The following is a 25,696-nucleotide window of genomic DNA, read 5'->3' on the forward strand; positions in this document are numbered from 1 at the left end:
AGAAATTTAGTTAGCAAACACAGGAAGAAGTGGCCAACTTTGTTATTAATCAAAGTGAAAGCGCTGGGCTGTCACAGTAATACTCTTGCACACTGCTCGGAACATAAATCAGTACATATTTTTGAAAGGCAATTAACAATTCTTCTAAGAAGTGTTAAAATGCAAGGACCAATGTCAGCCAAGAAATTTCATCTCTACAGATTTACTGCCTTCACACATAATAGCGTACAAATATGTACAAGGCATATACATATGAATATAGCTTATAACATTACTTAAAATGGAAAACAATGCTTTATAATAGAAAATTGGTTGATCTATTCCACAGACATCAATGAAGCCACTGATCCAATCTGATTCCCGGAATCGATCTGGTTTTGGTTTTTTTCATGAAATAAAAAACAATTTTAGGCATAAAAGAGTATGCAATGTTTGTAAATATTTTGATAAAATATAATGTTTTTAAAAAAACTAAATATTCTATAGAATGTGGCCTGGTAGGAGCTTTCTTCTGTTTCCTATTCTGTCCCAGGCTATTTTGGCACATCAAGTCTGAACTGTATTTGCAACAAGTGCAAAAAACAATGGGGATGGACATGTGTCTTGCTTTAAGGAGGCAACTGCTGAATTCTGCAGAGTAGAGTGGTGCCAGTTAAACAAGCCTGAGGGAAAACTGTCCTCAAAAGAATGAAACCCCAAAGGGGAGGAGATGCGAGTTCTGCATGAGATCTCCAGGTCTGCATTAGTGATCAGGTCGAAGCAGGTGAGATAAGGGGGCACCCGCTGAAGCTGAGTCACCAGGAAGGAGTGACAGAGACATAAAGTGTGGGGAGTGAGGTGGGGAGAGGTGTTGTGAGCCTTGGGGTCAAAGGGTTGCTAACACAATGCTACCACATCAAAGCAAAAGAACCCAGATTTGGAGGCCGATTGTTCCCAGGAGGGAGCACCCACATAAGGCGGAGCCCAAGACAAGAACATTCTCGAAGCAGAAGCTTCCCTAGGACAGGAACTTCTCTAACATGCTCCCTCCATAAAGGTGACACTGCCGTCTTCACTGATTTCACCCAACGCCCACAGATGACCCGATGAGACAGTAGTGACAGCCTTCATCCAGACACCACACATACATGATAACAGGGGTGACTTTAATCCTCTGCCCAGGCCTCTAAAAACTGGCAAACTCAGAACAGGGGCCCACAGATGTCTATCTTCAAATCCAAATGTCTATGTTTGCTACTGTTGTTTCACTCTAAGAATGGGTGGCAGCCGACTGCGCACACGCAGATCAAGTTTGCTTTTGGATGGCAGGGGAAGAGGCTGGGCATGTACATGCCTCCATGGTAGAGCACTTGCCTGACATGTGGGCTAGGACTGAGCCCCAGCACCACAATATAAAAACAAAGTGAAAAGAATGGTTAAGGAAACAGAAGAGTGTAGAACAGAGCTCTTAAAGTGAGCAGACCACGGTGACCACACAAACAACAAAACGCTGAGAAGACTGAGTAAGGTCTATGGTGTAGACAACACGGAGAGCAGCAACTGAAAGTGTGTGGGCTTGTTCAGTAGCTGGTCACTGTCACTGCCAGGAGAGTCTAGATTGTGTCAAGCAACCCCAACATCGAGGTGTCCTAAAACAATCAATGCTTCTGGGTTTTTTTTTTCTGGATCATACTACAGAGTAGTCACTGGGTTCCCAGGCAATCTCCCTGTTCATCAAAACCTTTCCGCTGAGCAAAAGGCCAGGATCTTGCATAACTTTGACATGTTCCCAAAAAAGGACTCCCTCCATTCCTACCACAGAGATATGTGTACATCCTAGTTACTGCTGCTTTACTCATGACACCAAGGAAGTAGGGCAGCCTAGCTGTCCATCAACAGCTCAGTGGATACTATAAGTGTGGTACATGTGCACAATGGAACTTTACTCAGATGCAAAGAAAAATAAAGCCTGAGGGGAAATAGATAGATCTGAAGAGCAAAAAAAGAGGAGACCCAAGCTCAATAAGAAAAAAAACCATATTCTCTTTCTCATATACATATTCTAGCGCGCGCGCGCACACACACACACACACACACACACACACACACACACACACACACACACACACACCGTAGAGGTGTATATGTAGGTAAAACCTAAGAAATTAGAGGAAAGCAAAAAGGTACTTATAAAATGACAGGCGAGTACAAAAGGACACATGGGACAAAAGAAGAAGAAGAAGAAGGAGGAGGAGGAGGAGGAGGAGAAGAAGGAGAAGAAGAAGGAGAAGAAGAAGGAGAAGAAGAAGAGACTGGAGGGTTATAAGGGAAGATAGCAAAGGATGCCAGAGATCTGGGAGGAGGAAAATCTACTAAAACTCACTTAGAGGGTGGCATATTGATATCTAATACCTTGTATGCTAATTTTTTAAATTTGCAAGTTAAATGGAATTGGAAAGAAATATCAAAAAAGACAGGGGAAAGGAGAGAAGGGAAGAAAAAAGAAGAGAGGGGAGGGGAAGGGAGGACAGGGAGGGGAGCAGAGAAGAGCAGAGGGGTACAGAGAAGCTTGAGTAAGGACAGTGAAAAGCTCTGAGATGGAACTGGCATGTATCACCTCTGCTCCAGCTGTTGCCCAAAGCCAGCCCCATATCCTACCCTGCCACAAGGAAACTGAAAGTTGAAAAAAATCACAAAGCTGTGGTGAGCAACCAGTGTGCCCATGCAATGCCAAACCTCTGTGCTTAGCAGCAGTGAGAACCATGGCTCAGTGCAGTCAGGGAGAACGGTAGTTCCATGAGGAAGCTATCGGGAAGATCCATACAGACAGAGAAAGAATCAGGTCACTAGGCCCTTTGCACATACGTAACAGTTATGTAGCTGGGTCTTTATGTGTGGCTCCTAAAGCGGGGGCAGGGGCTGCCTCTGACTCCGTTGCCTGCCTTTGGGTCCCTTTCCCCTAACTGGGCTGCCTTGTCTAGCCTCAGTAGAAGATGTGCCTAATCTTACTGCAACATGATATACCAAGGGGGTGGGGGTTGATATCCATGGGAGGCCTCCACTGCTCTTAGGAGAAGGGAAAGAGGGGTGGATGGCTGGAAGGAGAGAAAGGAGGTGAAGTCATGATCAGATATGAAGTAAATAAATAACTTAGTCAATAAAAGCAATAAACAAATATTTTCTATGAAAAAAAATGAATTTGGGTCCCTCATTTCTACTAGCAATATAATATGTATTTCAAGAAAAGATTGCTTCTCTTAACCCTAGCTTTTATTCTTCTAGCACAGAACCAAAGGAACCAGAAGAGAGTTGCTATGAAATCAATAATTAAGTTCTCAATAACCAGTCAGGCAATATTTATTTTTAAAGCGTCTACTCAAGTCAATGCCCATTTTTAAAGATATATCTTATTATTTTATTTATATGTGTATGATTGCATATATGTGTGTATACATACATAGGTGTGGGTGCTTGTGGAGGCCAGAAGAGGGCATCAGATCCTCCAGATCTGGAGCATGATAGATAGTTTGAGGCACCCCGTATGGATGCTGGGAACTGAACTCCAGTCTTCGGGATGAGCAGCAAGTACTCTTAGCCACCAAGCCATCTATCTCAAATAGATTCCAGTATTCTTTGTTAAAGCGTCACGGGATACTAATCCCAAACCCAGCTCCAGGTCTGTGCTCAGAGCACTCCATCAGCCCACTCGGAACAAATGGCTTTTCTCATGGACACTGAGCAAACAAAGGCCGTTCTTGGTAAATCCTTTGAGGTCCTGGCTGGACATGGCTGCGAGATGCACAGTTCAGAGAGCTGGAATGGGATGCTTCACCTCACGCAAGTACTGACCGCACACCAGTGGTGAGGGTGACCTAACACGTGAGGCCTCCGTAACAAGGCGAGGTGAGGAAAAGTCTGACTCTTAGTAGGCTTTCAGTAAACGCTCTTTTTCCCGTGTACATACCACATCTCAGCTTTCTGAGCATCTGCCACAGGCAAGCTTCCAGATGTGCGAGGCATGTTTATGGCCTCAGATTTCATTTTACAAGACACAGATCTGGACCTTAGGCCTGACTTCAGTAAAGAAGGTGTTAGAATTTTTTATTCTCACGGAATTTCTTTTGCATATCGAACCTCCTTCAAAAAGCCAAATTGCTAGTCATAAAGCAACCCTTTCTAGAGTTCTGCCTCATGTCCTATGACAATTAGACAGCCCAAGACTCAAGTTCAAAGGTATGTTGGTGAGTGATGAGTTTGAGTGATCTATTAAGGGAGCAGGACCAGGAAGATTGACAGCCTGCTGGAGATGCATATCCTTTCCTTGGAGTCAAGTTAGGCATCTGCACTAAGGACCTAATTTATCATTGGAAAAGATAGCCAATACGTTATTAATGAAGGAATAAATCACTTTTGTGCAAGCAATGACTTCATTTTTCTCTTGGGGGTGTTCAACTTAATATTTTCCCTACCAACCAGACCCTTGGGCAGCCTGTGGGAGTCCAGGAGAGAGGCCAGATGCTTGCCTCTGCAGGCCCACAGCACCATTCATGAGCAAAGCAATGCCGCTAGCCTCCCTGCCCCACAGAGGAGCCTGGGGCCTGTCCACTGCCTTCTCCTGGACCTTTGGTAACTTCTAAGTGCTCCAGGAGCTGTGTGCCTACAGATAGACTTATACACACCCATCGTGCATGGCCTTCCCAAAGCTGACCCAAGGAATCCAGGAGGCAGGAAAGAGCCAAGGTTATGAAGCAACGGGCTGGAGGAAGAAAAGGGATTCTGGGAGTAGTTAGGGCCAGAGAACAAGTGCCACAGGATGGTCCTCTACCAAAACGGGCCATATGAAGAACAAATGAGTCGCAGTGACACTGCTCTCAAAGACCTGGTGGCAAGAGAAGGCGACTGCCAGGGGCAAAGGGAGGGCCATGGGTATAGCAGTAGATCGCCCTCTCATCCTGACTCAGCTGTGCTACCTTAGGACAATCGCATAGTTTCTCTAAACATCCACCCACTTGCATATAAGTCAGGAGACTGATCCTCCACCATACAGTCAGAATGGAGATTGAACGACTTAGCATATGTGAAACCCAAATCTCTGTATAAATATCAGCCATTATGATTAACATGGGGTTTTTTTTTTCATTCATTCCTTTATTCCTCTGTGACCTTCCCCCCCCCCCAGGCCAAACCTTAAAGTAGTGGCACAAAGATGAGGAGGCAGAAGCCCTGCCACCTAAGAGCACTAAATCTAGTGGGAGAAGCAGGAGGAGATGCAGTGGGAACAGTACAATAGGAGGACTGGCTGGGAGAGCAGCTGTGCTAGGCTGGGTCCTACTACCATGTGGGGCAGGCCAGAGGGCAGCACGGACAGCACAGACTGACTGCTGAGGCTGTCTCCTGGCCAGAAAGGCAAGCAGGATTTGACTTGTGGGCTTCAGAAGCCGTGATAAGAGTATGCACTTCACCCTAGGAGGGACATGACTACATTGCCTCCCAGCGCACAGAGACACAGTTCAAAATCCACTCCTGCTCAGCTTGAAGACACTAAGGAGGCTCATCTAGGCATCCCCGCGTTCTATTCCATTCTCCCTGGGTCCCTGAAGAAATCATATACTTAAGCTTTACACATTACTGTTTTCTTTTTTTTTTTAATTTTATTAATTTATTCATATTACATCTCAATAGTTATCCCATCCCTCATATCTTCCCATTCCTCCCTCTCTCCCATTTCCCCCTTACTCCCCTCCCCTATGACTGTGACTGAGAGGGTCCTCCTCCCCCTGTATATGCTCATAGGGTATCAAGTCTCTTCTTGATAGCCTGCTATCCTTCCTCTGAGTGCCACCAGGTCTCCCCCTCCAGGGGACGTGGTCAAATATGAGGCACCACAGTACGTGTGAAAGTCAGACCCCACTCTCCACTCAACTGTGAAGAATGTCCTGTCCATTGGCTAGATCTGGGTAGGGGTTTGAAGTTTACTGCATGCATTGTCCTTGGCTGGTGCTATAGTTTGAGCAGGACCCCTGGGCCCAAATCTGCTTATCATAATGTTCTTCTTGTAGGTTTCTAGGACCCTCTGGATCCTTCTACTTTGCCATTCTCCCATGCTTCTCTCATCTAGAGTCCCAATAGAATGTCCTCCCCTCTGTCCCACTTTCCTGGTAAGTGAAGACTTTCATGGGACATGGTGCTTTACTGTTTTTCAAAGAAAGCCTAATGCAGGCCCCCCAGAGCCCAGTGGTCTACAGAGAGAACACTCACAGAAACAGGAGCTTATCATCATGACAGGCGGATCTGGGCCCAGGGGTCCTGCTCAAACTACTGCACCAACCAAGAACAATACTTGCAGTAAACATCGAACCCCTTCTCAGATCTAGCCAATGAACAGGACATTCTCCACAGTTGAGTGGAGAGCGGGAACTGACTCTGACATGAACTCTGGTGCCCCATATTTGACCACTTTCCCGTGGTGGGGAGGCCTGTGGCACTCAGAAAAAGAATAAGCAGGCTACCAAGATGAGACTTGATAGCTTATGACCATATAGTGGGGGCGGAGGTCCCCCTCAATCACAGACATGGGGGAGGGGAATAGGGTGAAGCGGGAGGGAGGGAGGGAGGGAGGGAGGAAGGAATGGGAGCATACAAGGGATGGGATAACAATTGAGATGTCATCTGAATAAATTAATTAAATAAATAAAAAGAGTTTAAAATTAAAAAAAAAAAACAGTAGCTTATCAGTCAAATGCAAACTCCTTAGAGTAATCTCACAGACTTGTCTGGTCTCATGCCACTTGTCCTCAGACACTCGGGGCTCCACAACACCAACCCACCTGTGGCTCCCCAAACACACCAGGCTACTCCTGGCCTCCTTGTATTTACATTTCTCTGGTATGCTTGGAATGTGCTTCACTTTTTTGTCTCCCTGCTGAACTCTTTGATCTGAAAATCCAGCCCAAGAATGAATGGCTTCCTTTGTGAAATCCTAAACAATAATTCAATCTGTCACACACTCAATGCGCACGCACTCTCGTGAGCGCGCACACTCACACACACACACACACACACACACACACACACAGAGTTCTATCTTCTCCTCTGTTGTACTACCTCTTTTACATCGCTCTGTCATTGTCTATACCATACTGTTTGTGTCCTCTATTTTAACAAACTCCCTGTCTAGCCAGTACTAGACACTGCACAGATGCCACTTAAATGGATAAACCCATACATTCATCCAGTTGTTGCTTTTATCTGTGAGGGCACATTCTATGTGCTCTACTTTTACTTAAGTCCAAAATAATCTCTCCCTTTCTCCTAGAGGGAAGAAAAAAAGATGTTTAATTAGGGGAACCCCAAAGTAATGTAAGAAGGTACGCCTGGACTTTCATCCTATGGCGAAAGACGCACTCCATTGACTAATTTCAGGCACGGTGTATGCAGTTGCGACATTTCAGGGCACTGAACTCCTGTGGTGTCAGGGTGATCCTTTAGCTGCATGAAAGATCATCATAAAAGGGGTGTCAGGTGTGTCCCTGCCTTCCTGCCACGTGATGCCAAGGTCACAATGAATAAAGAACAGCAGGAAGTATGCCTCATGATGACCAAGGCCAGGAACTCTCAAGCCTCAATGTGTGTTGGAGCTAACTGAGGGCTTGTTAAAACACAGGTGGCTGGGCCCCACCCTGGAGTGGCTGATTCAGAGGGTCTGAGGTGGGGCCTGAGAACCTTCATTCCTACACGTTCCCAGGGGCTACTGATGCTACCAGTCCCTAGACCCTGAGAACCACTGAGCTGTGGTGCCCTGATGTCTTTCTATACTTGCATATGAAAAAATATAGGTGCACTGGCTGGCTGTCACTGCTGCCAGGAAAACATGATCAAGATCTGATCTTGGGTTCTGAAGACCAGTCCTGTGGGTTTTGCCTTCATGTGGTGTGACAACTGGCCAGTCACAGAACCTCCAAACACCTAAGCTTCTTCTACCAAAGACGCACTTACTGGCCTATCAGTCTCCCCCTCAAAGACTTGCTGTGTCAGTATAGTGGGGAAGGAAGCCTGAAAGGCAGGAAAAGAATGAGAAATCTGACTGTAAGAAGGACAGCAGGTGTATTAAAATGACGCAAAGGGATTTTAAGTTGTACAGGGCAGTAGAAGGCAATTCAAACAGAGAGTTCAGGTCCAGATTTCTCAATACATCAGAGAAATTCTCTTACATTCACAGATAAGGAGGAAGGGAGGGAGGAGGAGGAGTCCAGATGGAGAGGAAAGGAAGAAAAAAAGGAAAGAGGACAGGAAGAAGGGAAGGAGGAAGAAAGAAGAGGAGAAAAAAAGATTTAAACCAGTGCCGTCCTCACTGGCAGCTGGACATACTGAGGGAAATAACACAGTGAGGCCTACAGTAGGTGAACGGAACATCACAAATCTTCATCAAACAGCAGTGGTCATGGCCCTAGTGAGGGCAAGGGATGCCTCTCCTCTTTCCAACCCTATACTGGCAACAATTTGTGTCCTGATTTATTCCCTTGACATTTCATGAACATTGTTCTCGTTTAATTTTTTTCTTTTACTTATTCTTGGAGAGTTTCATCTTTGTGTGCAATGTATCTTAATGATAGCCAACACCCACTGCCCATCCACCTCCTCCCAGATTCCCCCCACCAAGTGCCCCCCCAAACTCATGCTCTCTATGCTTTTCTTTTTGTAATCCATGAGTCCAGTTAGTGCTACCTTAGACACATAGGGAGGGCCATCCGCAGGAGGATGGTTTTTTTCCTGTTCTTCTAGCATCTTATGAAGACATGGGATGCAGCCTCCTAAGCCGACATCCCTAGCTGTCCCTGCTGTTCCCCTAGTTCATCCCTTCGGAGGAACACGGTCCAGAATCTAAAGTATTTGACGTGAGAGGTCAACACAAAGTCCACTGCAACATAAAGCACCATCGATTCCTCAGTATGAAATAATTAGGACATCTCAGCCATGGAAGCCCTCGACAGTTAGTTCTTGCCCTGGGTTGTGGTCCACTGCTTGGAATACTCGACTCCTATTACAAGATTATGGGTCAGCAATCAGCTTTGGTTTACAAATGACAGCCACATCGACAACGAGAAATCTAGCGAGAGTAACGAGGGTGAGGCAATTCCTGTGGTAGGAGATGTCACCGTTGCTCACAGGATTATCTGTTTGTAGTTGTGTGGCTTGCTTATTTACGCAATTGTGATATTTGTCCTTTTTTTCTTTTGATTTATGAAATTTCTTTATATATTAAGAATCTCAATTATTTTTCAGTCGTGTATATTGAGAATATTTTCGCAGAACAATAGCCCACCCATTCCCCCTTTTTCCCCTTTGGGTATTCGGATGAATTTCTGAGACAAGTATTCATCAGCGTAGCCCAGGATGGCCTCAGATTTGTGGGCGCACGCCCATGTCTGTGTATGTGTTCATATATGCACATGTGAAGGCCAGAGGACAACCTTGGATGTCATTCCTCGGGCACTTTGTACCTTTCATTTGAACCAGGTTCTCACTGGCCTAGAACTCACAGAGTAGACTGGGCTGATGAGTGGCCAAAGGGCTCTGTCTACACCTCGTCAGCACTGATGTTACAAGCGTTTATTACACAGGTTCTGGGAAGCAGGTTCAGGTCCTCATGGTTGCATGCCACACTCGTTACTGGCCGAGCTATCTTTATAGTTCCATTAATATTTTTGCTATATAGAAATTTATACTTTTGTTTATAAACTGTAAAACATAGCAGTCTTTTTAATAGCTCAATGCTTATTTGCATGGAAAGGTTCATATATCTTTAACAAGTGACTATATTTTCTGGTTTTTTTTTTCCCTAGAGTATATTGCTCAATGGCTGATATAAAAAAATAAACTAATTTATCTGAAATGTACTTGGGTAGAAGTTGGAGTAGGGTTTTTTTTTCCTAAATGATAGTTAACTATGCCAAAATTGTTTCTGACACATCCTGTCGCCCCCGGATTTGAGGTCTAAAGCAAGTCGCTATAGCACTGACTGGCTTCTAGAGTTCCTCTTGCTCCTTATTCACTCCCCAGTTAGTCCAGTGTTCTGCCACACTCTTTACATTACTGTAGTATGGGTGTGTGTGTGTGTGTGTGTGTGTGTGTGTGTGTGTGTGTGTGTGTGTGTTTACTTCCAGACACGGAAACTCCTTACACGTGTGATGTGATGTTTTTCCCATTAGACCAGCTGTGAATCTTTTTTGTCAAACAACCAATAAAATTCCATTCAAATTTAAATTGGGGAGAAAATATTGACATGTGCCATAGCAAGAATTGACCTTTCTGTAATAAAAGATCTTTGTCATCCCAATTATCTTAGCATTTACTCTGAGGACCCTCCACTTAGCTTTCCAATTTCTTCATATAGAAAAATTACACATGCAAACTATGGCAACAGCCAATGAAAAAATATAACCTCAAACCCCTACCCAGACTAGCCGATGGACAGGACATTCTCCACTGTTGAGTGGAGAAGGAGATCTAACTTTCACACAAACTCTGATGCCCCATATTTGAACGTCCCTTGGACGGAGATGCCTGGTGGCACTCAGAGGAAGGATAATAGGTCACCAAGGAGAGACTTGAAACCCTATGAGCATATACAGGGGGAGGAGGTCCCCCTCAGTCACAGTCATAGGGGAGGGGAGTAGGGGGGAAGTGGGAGGAAGGGAGGAATGGGAGGATACAAGGGATGGGCTAACAACTGAGATGTAATATGAATAAATTAATTTTTAAAAATTTTTTAAAAAAAGAAAAATTTTAAAAAAAAGAAAGAAAGAAAAATTACACGCAGCCCTTGGTTTCCAGAGTTTGGGTTTTACATGTTATTATTGTCATCATTATTGCTATTATAAGAGGCATGCTTTCTATGAGCCCCTACTGACTATGTTTTGTATAGACATCCTAGCCAACTTACTTATGAAGGCTCTTGAGTTTCATTCAGTTTTAATGAAAATTTAAGAAGAAATTTTCTTGGTCATACAGGTAGGTGATTTTGCCATCCACAGTTAGTATTTGCAATTTTCCATCTATTTGCTCATCTCATTACATCAACTAGGACTGCATTTCTAGGATCATAGTATATAACAACAGGAGAAGCTCCCTTGGCCTTGCTATTGACTTAGAGGGAACCTCCAAATGGTAAGAAACCACTACTTAGCCCGACCAAAGCAAGTCAAGTGCAAAACACACAGGCTCCAAATGATTATTTGGCTATTGAATAAATATTATAACAACTTTATTAAGAATTCATCATCAATTAAACCAATATTTTTGAGTATCTACAATATTTTAATATATTTTATTCATTACAATTTATTCATTTTACATCCCAATTGTTATCCCTCGCGCTCATCTTCCTGTTCCCACGCTCCCTCCCTCTTCTGCCATATTCCCCTCCCCTAGACCTCTGATTTGGGGGGGGCTTCCTATCCCATTGTCTGGCCACAGCCTATTAGGAGTACCTAATAGATAAAGATACAGATTTACACCATAAATACGAAACTTTTTAAAGTAAGATGAATCCAGCAAGATGACAATGCTCATTTATAATCTCAGCACTTGAGAATTAAGAGAGGAGAATCATGATTTTTTGAGATCATCCTGAGCTACATAACAAAATACTATGAAAAAGATCACTTAGTATTTCCCCTCTGGTAGTAAAAGAAGAGATGAAAGCCACAGTTTAGATAACAAAAGCAACAACAACACAACAACAATAGTACAATGTACCAATCAGGTAGCCTCTTTGGGGCCACATCCCATAAAAAAAACCAACTCTCCCTTTTTTTTTTTATACTTTCTTTTTTATTTATTTTATTTTATTTTATGTGCATTAGTGTGAGGATGTCAGATCCCTTGGAACTGGAGTTAACAGACAGTTGTGAGCTGCCATGCAGGTGCTGGGAATTGAACCCAGGTCCCTTGGAAGAACATACAGTGCCCCTAACCACTGAGCCATGTCTTCAGCCCCTGACTCTCCCTCTTTAATTGCCATAAATTGCCACTAGCTCCTTAGATAAGGGTGAGACTTCCCAAGTCCTTCCCCATCTCAGTCCCACGCTGGGACTGGGACACTTCCTAAGTTGCCCCCCTCCCCCGTCCCGTGCAGAAACTGTAGCACTAAGCAGGCTAAGCAGTTTCTTTTTAAAGAGCACAAGAAGTCCGGAGGCAAATGCGCTGGCAGGTGAAATATAGGAGAGGAACTGGAGGGGAGGGACTGGGAGTAGATCTGATCAAAACACACATGCATGCATGAAATTCCCAAACAATAAATATTAAATGACTTCAAGGGATTGTAAGGGCTAGAAACTGAGATAGACAAAAGCACCCTTCAAATAAGGTGACCAGGCTCAGTCCTTCTGAGGAGAGAGACAGCAAGGATGAGACTGGAGGCAATGTGGGAGCCAGCTACACAGTGAGCTAGATGCCCAGTCCAATGGGAAACTCAGCTGCTGAGTTCTTGAGCCAGGAAGGTATGGAGCCAGACACCCTGAACAGAACTCCTGAGCCACAGGCTGGGTCTGAGCGGGAAGCCAAGTAGAGAAAGAGCCTCATCTTGCACTGACTATGGATTAAGAGCTGGGGTTGAACTGGGCTTTGAACGCTTGAGAAGAAGCCAGGATTTGCCATCAAAGGTGACTAGCAAATAATGAGAGCACCCCAGTGTTGCTGGGACTGAGACAGACAGACAGACAGACAGACAGACAGACAGACAGAGACAGAGAGACAGAGACAGAGACAGAGACAGAGAAAGTGCTAAAGAGTGTCTGTGGAGGCCTTGGTGAAAGAACAACAAAATGGCTCCTGTGTGTACCTGCTGCTCTGTTTTTCTGTCACTCAGTCCAGGGATGGAAGAGACAACTTAAGGACAGCCCTTGCCAAGGCACTAAACTTTCCTTGGAAACACAGGGACCTTATGTAATGCTTCGGAGCACATAATAAAGGCATTTAATTCTCCAAAAGCAGAGGCCAGCTCCTGGGAGCCTGAGATAGAGGGCAGGGTTCGTGCCTTTGAGGGTTCTCACCCCGAGGACTGTCATTGTCACACACTTTCTATAAACACCACCAGAAAGCCCACGAAGCACAAGTATACACAGCTGTGCCCAGGTCATTTTCCCTCTGACATCTGTCGCCTTTAGCTGTGGGGCCTAAAAGATGAACAAGTTGAATCTCACACTGCTAGAAGGCCCAGAAAGGCCAGAGCGTGTTTCCAACATGGCCTATAGGAAGCAAGGACTGTGAGTCATAGAGATGCTTAAGGGAGTCGGCTAGAAATAAGCAAAGCATAGCAACTGGAGGTACACATTCAGCTCAAGGCAAGGCCACAAGGGGAACAAACGCACACTCCCCGTAAAAGACCGGCCAGAGCACCTGACACCATGTGGCACAAGCAAAACTAAGAGACATCCCCAGGAGACTACCAGATCCTAGGTGGGACTAAGACTCAACCCCTGGGAAAGGTCTAGGAGAGTAACTTGTTTAGCTGGAACAAGAGTGTGACACCAAACAAAAATCTCACGTGGCTGCAATTCTAAGCTAAGAGAAGGGTAGACCTCATGCAGAGGACAATTAGAAGAGAAAAGGGCAGTGAGTTCGGCCTAGGAGAAGCTGCCAGGGCAGAGACAGGCTTTGTTTGGCCTCACAGGACATCCTAGCCAGGCAACAGCAGCACTCAACCGCTGGGAATGACGCTCTCCACTCGCTCCTGCCCTGCCCTGAGTGTGTCCAGGCATGTTGAAACCATGACGTGAGCTACTGCCACGGTAACCTGCCACACGCAAGAAGTGATGTAACAGGGAGAAGAAGAAACACAGCTCGTCAGAAAGGAGTCCTGGGCACAGTTACTTAAGGCATTGCTGGTCATCAAACCAACAGGCCACTGGTCACTATGGTAACGACAATCAAAACACCAATTCCTGCTTTCCTGGGCTGGTGCTACACAGAAAAGCAACTTAATCCCTCAGTGCACAATAAATGGAGTTGCCAGCTCCAACCTCGTAGATGATGGAGAAAAATAACTTGTGAGGGGATAAAGTACATTTCTTAGGGCGGATGTGTACTTCAAGCCAAGAACTCAATGAGGGAATCTTTTCACTCAGCTTGAAGTCATTGCTGTCTCCAAACCTCTTTTTTTTTTTTCCTCTTCATCACAGTTTTTAGGGAAGGAGACTGTGACAAATGCTTAAGAAACATGATAAGCTTTCTTAAAACCCCAGACACACATCTCTAGCCCTTCTGGCAAAATCAGACAGAAGTTTAATGACAACTGGGAAATAATCGCATCTGAAATAGATCTGATCATTTTCTTTTATGTCACCAAGGCAACATAGAAATCTACCTTCATCTCTTCGAAGGAGAGTGTTCCTCTCCAAATGCCTGATGCAAGCATGAAACATAAGCTTCTACCTCCTTCCCTTCTGCCCTCCCTTATGGCCGAGTGAGGTCAAAACCCCTGGATTCAGGCCCATGACTGCCAAGGCACTGGGCAAAAATCACAGAGACCCTGAAGTGCAGCATAAACTCATCTTCTTTTAGAAGCCACTTCCCTTTTCTTCTCCTATAAGAGTCTCAGAGAGACAAGTCCTAGTGCAAGAGAGCACACAAGGAAGCCTGCTTTAACGCCCTCTTCCACTCTGATCCATTAACAGATCAAAGGCCCAAGACTGAGTGACCTCAGCTGCTATATCTCACTCCAGACTTGTGTGGATTTGTACGCTATAAGTTTGATTCCCAGAAGCCACAGGGTGGAAGTAGAGAACCAATTCCCACACTTGTCTTCAGATGTCCACACACACACACACACTGTGGTGTTTGCACACACAAATTTGATTGGTAGACAGATAGATGATGGATAGATAGATAGATAGATAGATAGATAGATAGATGCATACATATGTAATAGTTAGATAAAATGTATGTAAATCAGCATGAGACTGAGCACCTGATCAATGTAAAACTAATGTTAGTTATAATCATCATTACCGTTGCCACCATCATAGACCCAGCCCAGCCTCCCTCCTTCCTTTTATTAAACATGACAAAGTGGTCGTGAAATGAAAAACACAATCACTGCCTCTCGCCAGGATCTGAGTCTCACCATCCAGCATGTTGAATAGAGCAAAGTTATTCTCACCAAGCTCCACAGAAACCTGATGTGCCAGAGACATAGAGGGGTACCCGTGAGACTAGAAGAAAGCCACCTTACATGTCAGTGGGTACAGGCATGAGAAGGCTCTCTGTGATGTAAAAGTAAACTGAATCACCAGAGATGGGGTCCTAATCTTCCTAAGTCAGGAAATTTACTTAGATGGAAAAAACATCCCCTAAAAATGGGATGATGTTTCACGGGGGTTCAGCAAGAAACCATCAAAAGCAGAGCAGGTCTTTATGGTGACTGTGTGGGTTTCAGTGATGCTGTAGAGCAATCTGACCGTGGGATTACTCACATAGAACCTGGAGACGAGATAACTGGGAAAGGGGTGCAAGGGCAAGGCTACAGCAGCTCCCTTGTTCCTTGTGGGGAGAACTTTGGAGGTGGAGTTTAATGACTTCTCCAAGGAGTTCCTAAAAACCTTGCTCTGAATCAGAGCAGGATTACTGTGGCAGTAATGGCAAGATGTGGGAGCAACAGGGAGCTTCATGGAAGATGGGTGAAAGACTGTAAGAGCCAGAGGGCTAGAAAATCTGCTGTGAGATTGTGTCTCTTCAAAATGACAAGGGAGCATCACCCATGAAGCCTCATCAACATGGCTGCCTAAACCAGACCTGAACAAGGATCATATCAACAGACATGGCAAACATGCAAGGAGGACATCGCACAGGGCCTACCCCTAAGCAAAGCATTACAGTAAGTAAGGGGTTCTGAGATGGGGAAATAATCTTTACAAAGGTGAGCCCCTATTTACTTATCCAATACCAATTTGTCAGCCCTGAAATAATGTACATACAAGTAACGTTAAACAGACTGAGCAAAGTGTCGTGTGTGTGTGTGTGTGTGTGTGTGTGTGTGTGTGTGTGTGTGTGTGTCTGTGTGTGTCTGTGTGTGTTAATGACAATTTTAAAAAAGGAAAAGCCAGCTAGGCATGGTGGTACATGCCTTTAATCCCAGCACTTAAGGAGGCAGAGGCAGGTGGATCACTGTGAATTTAAGGCCAGCTTGGTCTAAAACAAAAACCAACCAAACAAAAAAGACCATGAATTTGAAAGGGAGCCAAAGGTAGGAAGTGGAGGGCGGAGGGGAATGATACCATCACATTTTAATTTCAAACAGTAATGATAAATTGTGAGAGCAAGATCATTATCCCAGACCGTGGAGACTAATTTTAAGTCCAGGCTTTGCAATGTACCAGCTAAGAGATTCTGTACTCATAAGTCAACATCTAATGCAATACAAGAAATTTTTATTAAAATCAGTAATTTTTAAGCTTTTCCACCAAGTCGTGTCATCTCTCAGAGCTTAGAAACTATTGTAACTTTAGAAGAGATTTAAAGGAGTCTTTCTTCCTTCAAAGGGATATTTCCACCATCAGCATCACCATCACCATCACCGCCATCATCACTACCACCACCTCCACCATCACCACCACTACTACTACCATCACCAGCCCCATCATCACAACTACCAAAGCCACCACCATCACCACCATTACCATAACCACTACCATCACCACCTTCTGCTAGGTGATTGAGATAAGGTTTTGTGAGACACAGGTAACGAGGACCAGAGGAGGCAGCAGGTTCAGACCGAGCTCTCGCACACTTGGATCAGAAAAAAGATCAGCGAACAGGCAGGACCAGCGCGCAGGCCAGAGACACCTAGGGACCTGTCCCGTGGAACGGATACCAGAAGCCATAAGGCAGGAATTACCGTCCTCATTTTGCAGATGAGACAGAGTTGAGGAAGGTTCGGTGACTTCCGCCCAGCACAACTATCACTTGGCGGTACAGGAAAAGATACAGACCCAAGTCTTCTGGTACCAAAGCCTTTCTATGCATTCAGAGCCTGCAAAAGCCACTGACATTTAAGAGTTAAAAAAAAAAAAAGCAGGCGGCAGGACTGGCCTGGCTGCCTGGGTTCCCAACGACATCATCCTAGCATTATTGAATTCACTCATTAGTTCTGGGAAATACTTTGTGAGCCCATGGGAAGTCATGACATCCTAAGAAGCTTGTCAGTGTCGCTGTTGTATTCAAAATACCTGCTCTTCAAAATATCAGCAGTTTTGATCTGATCCACCTGGGGTCTTGGCTACAAAGCAACAGGAAAGACAGACAGCTGGGATCAACCTACACAACCAGAGAGCTTGTGTGCTGACCTTACTCTAGATCCCAATACTGCTGACTTGAGATACAGCAGTAAGGGGAAAAGGCCCAAACAGAAACCTACTTCGCGGGACTCAGCCTGGAGCCTAAGGTGTTGAGAAAAATCTACAGGAGTAGAATCTGAATCACCAGCCTGGTCCAGGGAAGTACTCCCTGTTCCCCACAGGTAAGGGCACCCTACCTATAAGCAGACATCAACTATCCACTCCCAAACAGGGAAGGTCACTACAAACCACCTCCCAACATTAGATTCACCAAAATGACAAGGGGACAACGAAAGAATGCTAACAAAAACCAAAACAGGATGGCATCTCCAGATCCCAGCAATCCTAATGAAAACAACCTGGAGAACCCAACATCAATGGATATACATGAAAACCACCTCAAATCCTTAGTAAGTAAGATGATATTGGAAGAATCAAATAAATTTTGTAAACAAATGCAGGAGGAAGCAAACAAGAGGGCTGATGACTTAAAAGAGTCATATAAAGAGGCATTTGAAGAATTTCAGAAAAACACAAATAACCAGATGAAGGAAATTATTAAAACAGTTCAAGACCTGAAGATAAAAATGGAAGAAATCATAAAAGAACGCACGGAAGAAAAACGCGATCGAGAAGCATCAGAAAAGAAAGCAAACATCTCAGAGGTGGCCTTATCTAACAGATTGCAAGAAATGGAAGAACGAATATCAGGACTTGAAGATACAATCGCACAATTGGAAACAATCATCCAGGATAATGCTAAATCTGAAAAGTTCCTGACACAAAGCGTTCATGAAATAAAAGACAACATGAAAAGACGAAACTTGAGAATAATAGGGATAGAGGAAAGAGAAGGTAACCGACTCCACAGCCCAGAAAATATCTTTAACCGAATAATAGAAGAAAATTTCCCCAATTTGAAGAAGGAGATGCATACGAACATACAAGAGGCCTACAGAACACCAAATAGAATAGACCCAAAAAGAAAATCTTCCCGCCACATAATAATAACAACACAAAATATACAGAACAAGGAAAAAATATTAAAAGCGGCAAGAGAAAAAGGACGAGTAACATATGAAGGCAAACCTATCAGAATCACTCCTGACTTCTCAGCAGAGACCATGAAAGCCAGAAGGGCCTGGACAGAGGTTCTGCAAACGCTAAGAGAACACAGATACCAGGCAAGACTACTATATCCAGCAAAATTATCAATAACCATTGGAGGTGAAGACAAGATATTCCATGACAAAAACAAATTCACACAATACCTAGCAACAAATCCGGCTTTACAGAAGTTACTAGAAGGAAAACTCCACCCCAACCGGTCAAACTACAACCAAAAATACATAAGAAATAAATAACTACACCATTGCAAAATCACAACTTCACAAAAACTCGATTGTTATAAATACCAAAAATGAAGGGACTTACCAATCACTGGTCATTAATATCTCTCAACATTAATGGTCTCAACTCTCCAATAAAAAGACACAGACTAACAGAGTGGATGCATAAACACGACCCAACATTCTTCTGCATTCAAGAAACACATCTCAACCACAAGGACAGACATTGCCTCAGAGTGAAAGGCTGGGGAAAAATATTCCAAGCAAATGGTCACAAGAAACAAGCTGGGGTAGCTATTCTAATATCTAATAAAATAGACTTTCAACCAAAATTAGTCAAAAGAGACAAGGATGGTCACTTCATACTTGTCAAAGGTAAAGTCAACCAGGAAAACATCACGATTTTGAACATCTATGCTCCGAATACAAGGGCTCCGACATTTGTAAAAGAGTTATTAACAAAGCTTGCCCCATTCATCGATACCCACACATTAATAGTGGGAGACTTCAACACCCCACTTTCACTCAAGGATAGGACTTTGATTTCAAAACTAAGCCGGGAAATAACTTCATTAACCAATGTCATGAATCAAATGGATCTAACAGATATCTACAGAACTTTCCACCCAAACGCAAAGGAGTATACCTTTTTCTCAGCACCCCATGGAACGTTCTCTAAAATTGATCACATAGTTGGTCACGAAGCAAACCTCAACAGATACAAGAAGATTGAAATAATACCTTGTATCTTATCAGATCACCATGGTCTAAGGCTGGACTTCAACAACAATAGAAATAACAAAAAGCATACCAACACGTGGAAACTAAACAACTTTCTACTTAATGACACATGGGTCACGGAAGAAATAAGGGAAGAAATAAAAGACTTCCTGAAATTCAATGAAAATGATGGAACAACATACCCAAATTTGTGGGACACATTGAAAGCAGTGCTAAGAGGAAAATTCATAGCACTAAGTGCCTTTAAAAAGAAAATGGAGTCATCCCACATAAACAACCTAACAACACATCTGGAAGCCCTAGAAAAAAAAGAAGCAGAAACACCCAAGAGGAGTAGACGCCTGGAAATAATCAAACTCAGGGCTGAAATCAATAAATTAGAAACAAAGACAACAATCCAAAGAATCAACAAAACCAAGAGCTGGTTCTTTGAGAAAATTAACAAGATAGACAAACCGTTAGCCAATCTAACTAAAAGACAAAGAAAAGCTATCCAAATTAACAAAATCAGAAATGAAAAGGGAGACATAACAACAGACACCGAAGAAATACAAAGAATCGTAAGGACCTACTTCAAAGACATTTATGCCACAAAATTTGAAAATTTAAGGGAAATGGACAAATTTCTTGACCGATTCCATTTACCAAAATTGAACCAAGACCAGATAAACAAATTAAATAGCCCTATTTCGCCTATAGAAATAGAAGCAACCATTGATAGTCTTCCAACCAAAAAAAGCCCAGGGCCAGATGGTTTCAGCGCAGAATTCTACCAGTCCTTCAAAGAGGAGCTAATACCGATACTATTCAAGCTATTCCGAAAGATAGAAATGGATGGAATATTACCAAACTCCTTTTATGAGGCCACAGTCACATTGATACCTAAACCCCACAAAGACCCAACAAAAAAAGAGAATTTCAGACCAATTTCTCTTATGAACATTGATGCAAAAATACTCAACAAAATACTCGCAAAGCGAATACAACAGCATATCAAAGACATCATTCACCATGACCAGGTAGGCTTCATTCCAGGAATGCAGGGATGGTTTAACATACGGAAATCCATCAATGTAATCCACCATATAAACAAACTGAAAGAGAAAAACCATATGATCATCTCTTTAGATGCAGAAAAAGCATTTGACAAAATCCAACACCCATTTATGTTTAAAGTTCTGGAGAGATCGGGAATACAAGGCACTTTTCTAAACACAATAAAGGCTATATATAGCAAACCAATAGCCAACATTAAATTAAATGGAGAGATACTCAAGGAAATCCCTCTAAAATCAGGGACCAGACAAGGCTGCCCACTTTCCCCATACCTCTTTAATATAGTTCTTGAAGTTCTAGCCAGAGCAATAAGACATCAAAAGGAGATCAAGGGGATCCAAATGGGAAAGGAAGAAGTAAAATTATCCCTATTTGCAGATGATATGATAGTGTATATAAGTGACCCCCAAAATTCCACCAGAGAACTCCTACAGCTGATAAACACCTTCAGCAAATTGGCAGGATACAAAATAAACTCAAAAAAGTCAGTAGCTTTCCTATATACAAATGACAAACAGGCAGAGGAAGAAATTAGAAAAATTACTCCCTTCACGATAGCCACAAGCAATATAAAATATCTAGGAATAACCCTAACCAAGCAAGTGAAGGATTTATTTGAAAAAAACTTTAAACCTCTGAAGAAAGAGATTGAAAATGACATCAGAAGATGGCGGGATCTACCATGTTCGTGGATTGGAAGAATCAACATAGTAAAAATGGCCATCTTACCAAAAGCAATTTACAGATTCAATGCAATCCCTATCAGAATACCTACTAAATATTTTGAAGATATTGAAAGAACAATTCTCAACTTCATATGGAGAAACAAAAAGCCCAGAATAGCAAAAACAATCCTTTACAATAAAAGATCCGCTGGAGGAATCTCCATACCTGATCTCAAGTTGTACTATAGAGCAACAGTAATTAAAACAGCATGGTACTGGCACAGCAATAGGCTAGTGGATCAATGGAATCGAACTGAAGACCCAGAGATGAATCCACACACATTTGCTCACCTGATTTTCGACAAAGAAGCCAAATCCATTCAATGGAAAAACGACAGCATCTTCAACAAATGGTGCTGGTCTAACTGGATGTCTACATGTAGAAAAATGCAATTAGACCCCTATTTGTCACCATGCACAAAACTCAAGTCCAAGTGGATTAAAGACCTCAACTTAAAACCACAGACATTAACCCAGTTAGAGGAAAAAGTGGGGAAGAGTCTGGAACTCATAGGCACAGGAGACAACTTCCTGAACAGAACACCAACAGCCCAGGCCTTAACATCAACAATTAATAAATGGGACCTCATGAGGCTGAGAAGCTTCTGTAAGGCTGGTGACACTGTCAAGAGAACAAAGCGACAGCCTACAGACTGGGAAAAGATCATCACCGACTCTTCATCTGACAAAGGTCTAATATCCAAAATATATAAAGAACTTAAGAAATTAAACACCACCAAACCAAATAACCCAATAGAGAAATGGGGCGCAGAGCTAAACAGAGAATTCTCAACAGAGGAATATCAAATGGCTGAGAAACACTTAAAGAAATGCTCGACCTCCTTAGTCATCAGAGAAATGCAAATCAAAACGACACTGAGATTCCATCTTACACCCATCAGAATGGCTAAGATCAATAACTCAACTGACACCTCATGCTGGCGAGGGTGTGGAGAAAGAGGAACACTCCTGCATTGCTGGTGGGAATGCAAACTAGTACAACCACTTTGGAAAGCTATCTGGTGCTTTCTCAGAAAAATGGGAATAGGGCTTCCTCAAGACCCAGCTATTCCACTCCTTGGAATATACCCAGAGGATGTACTACCACACAACAGGGACATATGCTCAACCATGTTCATAGCTGCCTTATTCATAATAGCCAGAACTTGGAAACAACCTACGTGTCCCTCAACAGAAGAATGGATAAAGAAACTGTGGTACATTTACACTATGGAATACTACTCAGCTATTAAAAACAAGGAATTTCCAAAATTTGTGGACAAATGGATTGAACTAGAAATTGTCATAATGAGTGAGTTCACACAGAAGCAAAAAGAGCTAAATGGTATATACTCACTTATATCGAGACACTAGCCCAAGGTGTACGTTCCCATGAAAAACTGTACCTACCAGAATAATGGGTAAGAGGGGAGGACATCCTATTGAAACTTTAGGTGTGAGAAGCCTGGGAGAAAGAGGAAATGGAAGGATCCAGTGGGTCCTGGAAAACTACAGGCGAGTCTGGGCCCTGGGGTCCTCCGCAAACTGGGGCAACAGCCAAGGAAAAAATAGGCAGTAAAAACCTTGAACCCCTACCCGGACTAGCCGATGGACATTCTCCACTGTTGAGTGGAGAAGAAGATCTAACTCTCACACAAACTCTGGTGCCCCATATTTGATCATGTCCCTTGGATGGAGATGCCTGGTGGCACTCAGAGGAAAGATAATAGGTCACCAAGGAGAAACTTGATACCGTATGAGCATATTCAGGGGGAGGAGATCCCCCTCAGACACAGACATAGGGGAGGGGAGTAGGGGGGGGAAGTGGGAGGAAGGGAGGGATGGGAGGATACATGGGATGGGCTAACAACTGAGATGTAATATGTATAAATTAATAAAAATGTATTAAAAAAAAAAGAGATAAGGTTTTGTTAAGAAAACTCTTCCAAGGCTGGGGATGTGACTCAGTGGGTAGAGTGCTTGCCTGGCATATGCAGAACCGTGAGTTGAGTCCTCAGCACTGCATGAGCCAGGCATGGAGGCACAAGCTTGTAATGGCAACATGTGAAGGTAGAGCTAGTACGTTCAGAAGTTCAAGGTCAACCTTGCTTGCATATAAAGTTGAGACCGTATTACATTATAAGAGACATTAAAAATGAAATCTATGTCAGCCGGCAGTGGTAGTGCACGCCTTTAATCCCAGCACTCAGAGGCAGAGGCACACAGATCACTGTGAGTTCAAAGCCAGCTGGTCTACAGAGTGAGTTCGAGGACAGCCAGGCCTACACAGAGGAACCTGTTGCAAAAAAATAAATGGATAGATAGATAGATAGATAAACAAATAAACAGCTATATCATTTTCTTCTAGGCAAGAAAAACAAGATGATGTCCAAATGGCTTCCAGCCATGGCAGCCTGAGTCTAGCATGGAAGGAAGTGGGAACGTCAAGGAAAGGCTGGGATGAAGGTAACATTCCCCATGGTCACAAAGGGCCTTGTCTCTTGTACTGAGGCGTTTGACCTTTGGCCAGCAGGGAATTCTGTAAGAGAAATAATATGAAGGGGTCAGTGAGCTGACAGAGTGTCTGAGGGATGGAAGATGGAGGTGCATGCAAGGATGGAGGGGGGGGAGCCCAGGCACTTTTGTTCCCTCGGTTGCTGAACAGGAGCTAGAATGTGTGATGGGGTGTCCTTCAGTACTCAGAACGCCATCTCCGGCTTCCTTTGGCCTGCTAGTGTCTTCTAAACTCATTCTTATCTTCAAAAAGCAGGGACAAAGGGACTCATTTACTGGGCACTAATGGTGGTGACTGGTCACTTTACACCAGAGAAGCCCAAGAACACCACAACAAAGAGCATATAGACTTCAACTAAGTAAAAAAAAGGCCATGCCGCAGTCCTCAGCCAGATCTGTCGCTAGTTGCCTCTCTATTCTAGACAGATTTGCCCTCTCCCCGGGATCCTGTCCTAAGTTCCAGCATCACGCACCTGTCCCCTGTGATCAGCCACCAGCGAGCCTGCAGCAGCCCACCACCCCAGTTCACAGATCAGCCAAGTCAGGGAATTCCCACAGGCACCCCAGTAGACCTTTGAAGACAGAGATGCCACATCCGCACCTCTGATTTACGATGTGGTATGAACTCCGCTCTCGTCTCGTGTTCTTCAGTCCCACACCAACGAGCAAAAGCGGCTACAGACAACAGGAACCAAGGGAAACGCCTACGCGGAGCGGACAGTTCTCACCACCCTGCGGCCGGAGTGGAGCTTGACAAGGAGCAGGACACCGTTTCTGAAACCAGGTGCTGGCCACACCCTGGCACCTGTTTCACGTCTAAGCCTTCCTCCAGGTAGCCCTGCTCTATGGGCATGCGCACCTGACTGCCCTGTGGCAGGGACACCCTGCCTGCACTCTGCAGGTTCACTGTTCTACGTGTTATTCCTATAATCACTGATGCATATTAACCATACATGTTCACGCATTTCACTGCGGCCTCTCCATATATCTTTAAGCATCACGCTTTGATCACATCTACCCTCTCCTGATCACTCTGTTTCCTCTTTCCACCGACCCCTCCCCCTTCCTAAGTGTCCCTCTCATCTACTTTCTGGTCATCAGATCAAAGTCAAAGACACCTAACAAAAGGGTAATTAGGTCTTGGGGCTCTGTGGAATAATGTTGCTCACAGTGAGTGGGCATTTGACAAAAGGATGAGTGTGGCTTCCGCTGCTCTTTCCCTAGTATGCCCGCCTCTCCCTAACCCCCAGGTAGTGCGTGTGTGTGTGTGTGTGTGTGTGTGTGTGTGTGTGTGTGTGTGTCTGTGTGTGTGTGTCTGTGTGTGTGTCTGTGTGTGTGTGTATGTGTGTGTCTACATACATTCATGTGTGCACATATAGAAGTGTGTGCACATACATTCATGTGCACACATGGAAGCCAGAATGTGACATTGGATGTCTTCCGCTGCTCTGCTTTAACTCTACTTTTTTGACTATTGCGTATGTGTGTGTATGATGTCTGTGTGTGGACGCTTGAGCCACAGTGCACACATGTACAACCTCAGTGAGTCATTTTTCTCTTTCCAAGTCTAAATGATTGCAGAGCTCAAACTCCAGTCACTGGGCTTGCACATCGGGCAAGCATCTCCTCAGCCCTGCACCCTATTTTACTTTTAGACAGTCTCTCACTTAACCTACAGTTTGTCAGCTCAACTAGACTGACCAGGCAGCAAGCGCCCAGGATTCCTGCTGTCTCTGCCTCCTAGGACACGCACTGTGACTCCCCACTGTTGATCTGAGCTTGGAGAGGAGACTCAGATTCTTCATGATTGCATGCCAAACGCTACTGACAGGGGCATCTTCCTGGGCCCTATCATGTCAATTTTTGCTTGTTGTTAATTTGCTTGACAGAGAAACGATTGAATGACAACTACTTCTTGCAACCCAGTTTCTCAAAGTCAACTTGGTTTCATATACAACATAACTGAGGAGCTGTGGAACTACAGTGCAGACATTCCAAT

This window comes from Acomys minous (genome assembly GCF_964271855.1).
Source record: "Acomys minous genome assembly, chromosome: 1".
In the NCBI taxonomy this organism is placed as follows: Eukaryota; Metazoa; Chordata; class Mammalia; order Rodentia; family Muridae; genus Acomys; species Acomys minous.